The sequence below is a fragment of the Callorhinus ursinus genome, unplaced genomic scaffold (genome assembly GCF_003265705.2).
Source record: "Callorhinus ursinus isolate GAN/ISIS: 27379988/994484 unplaced genomic scaffold, GSC_fseal_2.0 scaffold13, whole genome shotgun sequence".
Lineage (NCBI taxonomy): Eukaryota > Metazoa > Chordata > Mammalia > Carnivora > Otariidae > Callorhinus > Callorhinus ursinus.
This window is the reverse complement of record NW_027397075.1, coordinates 16,728,793-16,739,066: the sequence shown is the minus strand read 5'-3', so window position 1 is coordinate 16,739,066 and position 10,274 is coordinate 16,728,793.

Below are 10,274 nucleotides of genomic sequence, written 5' to 3'. Positions count from 1 at the left end.
AATGTGATACTGCACGCACTTGTGTCAGGGTTGACTTACCAGTATCGATGCACAGGGATCTAGCAAACCGTTTGCCTCTGTTCTTCTGGAAGATAAACATGGAAAGCCCCCTGGGATTACAGGATGGGTTAAGGGTCGTTGACCCGGGGGAAATAGTGCCGGCCTGTCCGCTCCTTCCTGGCTCGCCCCTCTTCAGCTACCAAGCCCACAGGGGGTCAGGATGACCAGACGAGCAGGAAGAGCGGGATTTGCCTCGAGGAGGCCAAGGTTTCTGAGACACTCCGGGCCACTGGATGGATGGCTGTCCCTTCTCGAGGGGTTGGTGTTTCCCTCTGCAGAATGAAGCTCTAACAACCAGTACATGGAGTCGTTGCGAGAATTTAGTAAACTACTGTGGGCAGAGTGCTCAATAAATTGTAAGCACTCAAAAAGTGAGAGAGCCCTCAGTATTTGCCCTAAAATGTCACTTTGCTTTTCGAGGCAGCTAAGAGGAAAGACGCTGATGAGACGCAGGGCTTCGTCTTTGGTTCTGTTGGCATCTGGGGTCCTAGGTGTTGTTTCTCTTTCCACATAATTGAGGTTAAGTTATAAAACCACAGTTTTGCTGGAAGCTCAGAAGAGACACACTGTTTGTCCTTGTTGTTTGTTTGCGGGTGAGGATGAGACAAGATCTTGCATCCTTCCACCCAGGGAGGCGAGCTGTATGTAGGTTCTAGAAGGTTGTGAACAGTCAGGAGCCGGGAACATCAGTCAGGCAGAATCCCACGGGGCCGAGGCCCGGGAGGCGGTGTGACTGCCACAGGCAAAGCCACCAATGGGCGCGTGCATCTGGGGCTGTGTGTGCACCCCCCACCGCTTTACAGAAATAGCAACTGTCATTTTTGACTTCGTGTTTTATGACAAAGGACAATGGCTATAGGATGGAGAATACGAAGTTAATGAGGACAGTGTTGTTGATGTTGGTGTAAATGTTGGTTCAAGGACCTCAGACGTTATACATTTCCACACCACGCTCGCCTGGTCCTGCCGTGACTCTCGGGTTTAAAACCTTGGCACGCTCTCGGGCTCTTCCTTCCCTGTGCCCTTCACATCCCAAAGGCGCCCACGGGTGTCTGTGTCCCTCTCTCATCCGCACCATCAGCATGGGTTGGGTGCTCTTTGCTGGATGCATCAGCATGGATTTTCCCCGCAGCAGAGCCTGATATAAGGACCTGCAGGGAGGGCACAGAAGGATAGTGGAGGAGGAAAAGCATTACCGAGGGTCCACACTGCTTTGAACAATACAGATGTCATTCCACTGGGACCTTTCAGGAAGTGTAAAGATGCCTCCGGAAGACAGGCTTTTATACCGTGCTTCTGTCCCCTGTCACTAAGGGGGCGACCCCGCACTTGCCTGGGGCCTGGTGGGCACTGGAAGACCCTGCCTGTCCCCTGGGCAGTGGTGACAGGTTCCTAATAGTCTTCCTGCCTCTGTGTCTGCCCCCTCTTCCCCCCGCCACCTGTAATGTTGATGTGGCCTTCAAAGGAACAGCTGCTTGCATGGACTCCTGTGCTTGAAAGCCTTCACAGTATCCCCGAGAAGAGATTAGCAGCTCGGGATGGCTCTCCAGACCCCTCGAGCTGACCTTGCTGGTGCCCAGAACTTCCCACCCTCCAATGTGGTCAGGCTCTCCCCTCGCTTCTTCCCACCATCTGAAACCCTACCTGTCCCTACCTGGGCACACCTCACATGTCACCGGTGTCAGCCCTCCATTGCTGCACACAAGTTACCATCCATCATGCAGATGGTCCGGTTGAGCAGGTGGGAGCCCAAGGGGTCATCTGGGGGGCCTTTCCCCCGGAGGCTCTGAGGTCACTCTGCTCCCCAGCTCATCTGGGTTCCCCGCTGACCTCAGTTCCTTGCTGTCACGGGAAGGAGGTCCCTTGTCTAGGTTGGGGTGGCTCTCAGCTCCTGGAGGCTGCTCTCCGGCCCCTGCATGTGGCCCACCCCACCTCAGAAGCAGGAGGGCCCCCTCGGGGGAGATCCCCCCACGTCAAGTCTTCTTCCTACAGGAGACTCAGTGCTTGGCCCGGGCCCACACGGATAAGCTCCCTTGTGCCAGGTAAGGTAAAACCATCACATTGACTCATTCCACCCACGCTCAGGGGAGATGAGATCACATAAGGCTGAGGGTCATTGGGGTCACTCCCAGAATTCGGCCCTCCACACCTCCTCTCCCAGATGGCCTTCCCTGGCCCCTTCCAGCCAGCATTCTCCTTCCTCTGTGCCTCATAATGCCACAGTAACGAACTCACTGTCTCAGCCCTGCAGTTCCCCAGAGCACCTCCTCTTCTGCAAGAGTAAGGGGCCACTGGCCTTGCAGACCTGCTGTGTGTCTTCCCCAGTATTGGTTTTGTGCCAGAAGGTATTTGGGTATTGTACTATATTTAAATATAGAAGGACACATGAAGGACAAGAACTTAAAATGTGAAAGGGAAAGTGCAGAGCTGTTTCATAAATGAAGTTCTATGGAAGAGGGAGCGACCTGCTGGGGGGCACTTGACCCAACTGCAGCATCCCGGGGATGGATGGCGCACACCGCCTCCTCCCCACAGTGACATCCACTGGAGGCACCGTGGCTTTGCGGATGTGCACACCCTCGATGGCCCAGGCGGCGTCACGAGAGTCCTGGAAGGGACCACAAAGATCTGAACCTCCTGCTTTGCATGATTTTGTGGGGTTTTCAGAGATCACGTCCGGCCGCTTCCAGAAAGAGGACAAATAACTTATTCTCGAGTGGCAGTTTGGTTGGGCATAGGACCTTTTTTTTTGGAAATGATTCAAATAAAAAGACTTTTTAAAAAAAAAATCAGACATTTGGAAGAAGGGGATCTAGTTTCTCCTGTAAGCTGCACACGGGGCAAATCTTGTGCACATGATAATCGTGGACAAGGCTCACTAGGAAAGCAATTGGTAGAAGCTGTATTCAGACTGGCAAAAACGATAATGTTAAAATTTAAATCTAACTCCTGGGGCCCCTGGGTGGCTCAGTCGGTTGGGCGTCTGCCCTTGGCTGGATCACGGTCCTAGGGTCCTGGGATCGAGCCCCATGTCAGGCTCCCTGCTCAGTGGGGGAGTCTGCTTCTCCCTCAGCCGCTCCCCCTGCCTGTGCTCTCAATCTCTCTCTCTCTCTTAAATAAATAAATAAGATATAAAAAAATTAAATCTAACTCCTTTGCAGAGTTCACAATTACACAAAAATATGTCATTTTTATCCAGTAGAAGTTTATTTTCACAAGTTTTAGGTCAGAACTTAATTCTTAATTCCATTTCTTATCATCCAGCTGAGCCCATTTGTATGATCTGCCACCGTCTGCCATGTGTTTTTACAACAGTAGTAGGTATTTCCGTGGGCTCCTCAGCCTGGGAGCACCCGGGCCGCGACACGACAATCAGTCTGCTGTCCACTGGGTCCCGACGTGGCTCTTAGCGGCCAGGTCTCTGTGCGGGGGCCCCGGAGCCCCCAGATCACATCGGGACACAGAGCTGTGAGCAGTACAGTTGCCCGAGAGCCAAGTGCAGCTGGCCATTTCACAGATGAGGACACCGAGGCGTCCAGAGATTTAAATAAACAGTCCAATGCCACACGACTCGTCAGTGGCTGGGGCAGCTTCCCCTGTGGTTCTGGGTGATGCCGAGTCCGTCTGCTATACTTCTTTGCAGGGACTGACCAATGAGGGTTTATTTTCGGGGCAGACTTCTGCAGGTGAAACAGGCTTGTTGAAAATTCCTTCTATTTATTAATGCCCTGTATCTTTTTATTTTTTAATTTATTTTTATTTTTATGTTTTTAAAGATTTTATTTGAGAGAGAGGGAACACAAGCAGGGAGAGGGGCAGAGGCAGAGGGAGAAGCAGGCTTCCTGCTGAGCAGGGAGCCCGATGTGGGACTTGATCCCAGGACCCTGGGACCGTGATCCAGCCAAGAGCAGATGCCCAACTGACTGAGCCACCCAGGGGCCCCCAGCGTGTATCTTTTAAAAAAAACCTTATTCTCAGACTGACTTAAGATTTGTGGCTTAGGCTGTTGGCATTAACCAGAGGGAGCCATTTATCCGATCTGTAAACCTCTCTCGCTGTCCTGAGGCCCGGCCAGTGTCGGGGGTACAGGTCCCCCTGCCCGCCTGGTTTCATGGTTGGATTCAGCACATCTCCCCAGCGTCCTGCTCTCTGAACCCACACACACGTCCCTGAGGTGACAGTGTGAACTTGCCCGTGCTTCTGAGCACAGCAGCGTGGCTCAGCTCCGTGTCAGCCCCAAGTGCAGGGAGATACTGGTCCCTGGATGCACGTGTGTCCTCGCCAGGACTGTCCAGACCCACGGGACGTGTTTGGGCCCTGTTCAGACCTCAGGACACTGTGGCACGCAGCCCTCTTGTGGTCACCGTGGACTTCTGGTGCACTTGAACCTGGGGAGGAAATCTGCTAGTGAGTGGACACCTGTGCATTGCATCCAAATAGAGAACCGGATGAGCTGATCCCAGGGCTTGCACAAAACCCTTCTTGAGGATTTTTAGTGCCTCAACCCTGCCCTAAGGGCACACTTACGCTGCGAACGAAAGCGACAGCCCTGAGGCCCACTGGGGACCCTCAGAGTCACCACAGCGGCTGTTACTCCTGCCCCCTGGCCAGTCTGCGTTCCTCCCAGGCTCTTCTTGCTTCAAGACGTGCTGCTGCTTATGGCTGGAGGCATGAGCTCTCACTTCTTGCGCTTCCGGCCGCATGCGGTAATTACATGGGGGAAAGGATGACCTACTTCACTGGATTAACTGGGTATCCACACAGAAAAAAAAGAACTATGACCTTATTTCATAACACGCACACAAGGTGACCCAAAACAGATCTTAAACTTAGACACAAAAGGTACAATTATAAAATTTCCATAAGAAAATATGGAAAAAAGATTTTTGAAACTTCGGGTTAAGCAAGACTTCTTATGACACAAAAAGCACAAAGAAAGAAAAAGGTGATATATTGAACTTCATCGAATTAGAACATCTCCTCTTTGAAAGACCCCATTAAGAAATGAAAAGACAAGTCCCATACTAGGAGAAAAGATTTGCAAGGGACATGTCTCTGGAAGGACATTTCCCCAGAATATGCAAGAACTTCTTACAGCTCCATGGGAATAAGACAGACAACCCAATGAAGGTTGGTGACCTGACTGCACGAACGTGCATAGCAGGCTTGTCCCTAAGAGCCGGGCCAGGGAAGAACCCAAATGTCCATCGGGAGGGGAAGGTGTAGACACACAGTGGATGCTGCTCAGCAGTGAGGAAGGACACATCCCTGACGCGGCCGCACGGGCACATTCAGCAAAAGAAGTTCACAGACGTGGATGACACCTCGGAGTCATGCTGTCCAATGTCACGCTGGAAGCCGTGAGAATCAGAAAGTAGGCCCGTGGTTGCCAGATGCGGGGAAGACAGATGCGAAGGGGTGGGAGGCTGGAGTAAATGTGGTGTGGCTTGATTTCGTGGTACTTATTCGAGTTTATACAGCTGTCCAAACTCAGACGACTGCCTGCCTGAGGTACGAGCGTGCCGTCTGTGAATCCCCGGTCAGTGGATTGTCACCTGCCTCTGCGCCTCGCTTCCGCAAGATACTCAGGTCTCTGAGTCCCGACTGCTGCGTCTGGAAACTGGGACTACAACCGCATCGACTTCACAGGATTGTTGGGACGATTTAGGAAGATAGACCGTGTTGTTTCGGGGCCTGGCACGGAACTTAAAATATGAGCATTAGTGGATTTTTTCCTAATCAAATCATGACAGAATGAAGTTTGTGGTTCATGTCACTTTAGAAGAGCTGCATCTGCAGTGCTCAGGGTCCTGTGCACATCTGCCTGCCGCCCGCAGACCATGAGGCAGAACACACACATCACACCCCGGAAAAGGACCTTCTCTTCTGCCGGCTGTCAGCCGGGATGTCGAGCTCGGCCTCCTCCCTGCGCCGTGTGACAATCGTGGACCCGGATCCAGAGAGGAGGCCCGGCCCTTGAGGATTAAACGAACTTCCTTTGGGGCAGAGCTGTCCCATGAAATGCAGGCCGACGTGAATTCAAATGGGCTCATTTGACCAGCGAGGCGTCAGAACGACACGTCTTAGCTTGTGCCTGGTGCCCTGTTTCACTGTGTTTTTCTGCCCTCCCCGTCTGTGACTGCCGGCCTGCCCACAGGCTGGCCTCAACCATGTGCCTTAGGATTGCTATCAAATAACAACTCCTGTGCATGCGGTCAGCGCCTCCCCTGTACACCCCAGTTACATCGCACCGGACCAGAGACCCCACGCAGTCCCCTGCAGAGCCTCCTGAAGCAGGCAGCCTCCAGCCCGGGCGGCCTCCAGCCTAGGCAGCCTCCAGCCCGGGCATTCTGTGCGGGTTCCTGGAAGGAGCTGGCAGGGGCGATCTTCACTTCTGATCTCAGCTATCCGAGCTGCGTTCCCTCAGCCCACAGGGGGTTTCGGTGTCAGAGAAGAGTGGAGGGTGCGTGATGGTTGAGGCAAAGCCCAACGTCGGACGAGGCCGGGTTCGGCACTGCTTGTGCAAGACAGGGCTTTGTGTTTGCATCCCTGCCTTCAGGAAGCCTTTCTGCTTGCAACTCCCCTCTGTGTTGACTTTTAATTCCAAAGGTTCCCCTCCTTTGAGTTTTGCTCGAGTTTACTTAAAAACACACTGGGTGCTGACAACGTGCGGAACGTTCCACTCGTTCTTTAGGCAGTTTGCTTCGGGGTCGAGTGTGACCGATGGTCAGCTCTGCTCTTTGTTGGCCACAGGACTTGGGGCGGGACCCTCAGCTCCGGCCACCAGCCACCCTGGTCATGCTCACGTTTCCCTCAGGGTCTTTGCATTTGCTGTCCAGCTGCCCGGCCTGCTCACCCAGGATTTCTGAGGATGGGCCCTCATTCGGATCTCAGCTTAAATGCCCTCTGTTCAGGGGCGGGCGCCTGGCTGGCTCAGTCGGGGGGGGCGCGTGACTCTTGAGTACCTCCTTGCAGGGCTAGTGAAGATTATGTGAGGGGCGTCTGGGTGGCTCAGTCGTCAAGCGTCTGCCTTCTGCTCGGGCCATGATCTCAGGGTCCTGGGATCGAGCCCCGCATCGGGCTCCCTGCTCAGCGGGGAGCCTGCTTCTCCCTCCCCCTCTGCCCCTCCCCCTGCTCGTGCTCTCTCTCTCAAATAGATAAATAAAATATTAAAAAAAAAAGAAAATTATGTGAGAAAATGTTTGTAAAGGGCGTGGCATACAGTGAGTGTGCTGTGAACAGTGGCCCGGGTCATGATTACGTCAGCCTACATTTCACTGCCCCCCCGCCCCCCCGCCCCCCCGGACTGGGAAGCCTGTCTGGGGCCCAGATCAGGTCTTATCTGCACGCTTCATATTGCTATGCGTGTACTAAACACTCAGTAAAATACTGCTTAAAGGAAATAAAATTTCCTCCCAGTAGATCAAGGCCTCAAGTAAATGAAATAGAAAAGACACCAACTTCAGGGAAGCTCACCTTTTATTTTTTATTTGTTGAAAGATTTATTTATTTATTTTAGAGAGAGAGAGGGAGGGAGGGACAAGCAGGCTCCCTGCTGAGCACGGAGCTTGATGCGGGGCTTGATCCCATGACCCTGAGATCATGACCTGAGCCAAAGTCAAGGGTCACACGTTAGCGGATGGAGCCCCCAGGCGCCAGGTGAGCTCATCTTTTAGACTCAGCCCAAGAGCCGTCCTCTGTCCTCCCTGTGAGGGTTTTACAGACTGCCCCGTCCTGCGAGGGCGGGGGGATCAGGCGACATCTGTACATTTGATTTCACTCGGGCTCATGGACACACTTGCCTCTGGGAGGCTGCTCGGACGTTGACTCTTATTTATTGTCGTGCCCACACCGGACGCCATGCGCCCCCAGCCCTCCACGGCAGAAGTGTTCAGGATAGAGGACAGGAGAGCTGTTAAGGGACAATGGCCTAGTGATTAAGAATGCAGACTCTGGACTCCGAGCCCCTGGGCTCAAATCCCAGCTTCTGCCCCTCACCCACTGGGAGGCTTCGGACAAATGACTTAACCTCTCTGGGTCTCAACTTCTTCACAAAACCAGGATCGCAGAGGTCCCAGGCTTACAGTCACTGTGGCAATGGGCAGATTCCCTACGAGTGCTCAAAATAGTGCCTGCACTCCTGTAAGTGTCGTGTCACATAGTCAGGCCCCAGACAGTTCTCGGCTCCTACCAGACATTCAGCAGTGTTTGCCGGAGTAACCCGAAAACTTGTATGTAAATTGATTTTCCCTTCCTTCCTTCCTTCCTTCCTCCCTCCCTTCCTCCCTTTCTTCCTTTTTTGGTAAATAAAAGCATATTTACATGGACAGGGAGAGCTTGTTGGTCCTTTGTAATACGTATAAGCATTCCTTGGGCGGTGGCTTTTTTTTCCTGATTTCGTATTTATCCTAAGAGATGTGGTAAATGTGACGTATATTTGAGACTGGATCTATACTTTCCCCCAAATCATTTTATTAACACTTTCAGAGAACAAATTACTGAAAGAAAAGGAAAAACTTCACTGGCTAGAGCTTGGGGCTGCACTAATCTAAAGTGAAAATTTTATTTATTCATTCGAGAGAGCGAGAGCACAAGCAGGGGGGAGGAGCAGAGGGAGAGGGAGAAGCAGGCCTCCCGCGGAGCAGGGAGCCTGACGTGGGGCTCGATCCCAGGACCCTGGGAAGGCAGATGCTTCACCAACTGAGTCACCCAGGCACCCCCCCTTTTTTTTAAGTAGGCTCCACGCCCAACGTGGAGCCCCATGCAGGTCTCGAACGCACGACCCTGAGATCAAGACCTGAGCTGAGACCAAGAGATCAAGACCTGAGCTGAGACCAAGAGTCGGACGTTCAACTGACTGAGCCCCCCAGGCGCCCCTCCTACTTCAGATTTATAGTCCTTCCAAGTTTGCCTTCTCTGTGGACCTTTTTAAAACTTCTCTGGGCCTCAGGTAGAGCGGTACACATGAGCTCGGCCAGGACTTGTAGAAAAGGCGCACCCTCCTCACGCTGGGCAATGCTAGGGGTGCAGTGGGATCTGTTCCTGGCGACGAATAACTACCGTGAGCTCACGCGTAACTGTTACTGGACGTCAGTAGGGTTTAAGTGTCACCACAGAAAACCTTCTGATGAGATTTTCCCTTTCTAATTGAACATGCTTGCCTTCCTGTAATAATGAACTGCTGGTAAAGTGTGTGCTGGCAAAGGGGAATGTCAAGAACTTCAAGGACTGGTCCTTTCCGCCAAGGAGCCGTGGCCATTTATCTACAAACTAGTGTGTTTTGTACAGACACTCTTGAAAAAATTTGAATAAAGCCCATTTAAAAATGGTTTAAAATGTTTTTTTAATGAAGAGAACGCAATTCATTCCAACCTAATATTTTACTAGAGACTGGGAAGAGATGCATGTACGTTCCTCACTGTGGAATCAAAACCCCTCTGCGCCGGGGACAACGGAGGCCACGGCCGCCCGTGATGATGGCCAGGGGCCTTCGTGACGTTTTGGCACTTGAAAGCGTCTATCGTCAGTACGCTGGGTTAGATTTCTCTTGCTTGTCCATAGTGAAGCTTCGATTCAAGCTTCTGAAATCTGTGTCATCCTGTAGATTTTCTTTGTGTTCAGGTGCTGCTAGAATTACATAGTTCTTCACGGATGCTGACCCCATGGGCCAACCATCAGCAATGGGTTTGGGTTCCACAGATCTTTCACCCTCGTCAACCTCTTGTAGGTTGACGAGGGCGTAGGTCAAATGCCTCTTGTAGGCATTTAAGAGATGGCTCTTTGGGGTGACAAGCAGAATCTGTGGCCATAAGATAGGACAACACGCCTGGTGCTGTGGACCTCGTTGTGTCCCCTCAAAATTCACACGCTGAAGCCTTACCCTGCAATGTGATGGTATTTGGGGGTGGGGCCTTTGGAAGCTCATTACATTCATGTGCGGTCACGAGGCTGGGGCCCCCTATTGAGATCCTGTACGAATCCTTTATAAGAAGAGACACCAGGGAGCTCGTTTCTCGTTCTGCCCCGGCGTGTGAGGAAACGAGGCCTCACCAGGGAACAGAGTTGGTGGGCACCATGATCTCAGACTTCCCAGCCTCTAGACCCCTGAAAAAATAAATTCCTGTAGCTTTAGCCACCTAGACTGTTTTTTTTTAAAGATTTTATTTATTTATTTGAGAGCGAGCATGAGTGAGGGAGGGGCAGAGGGAGAAGCC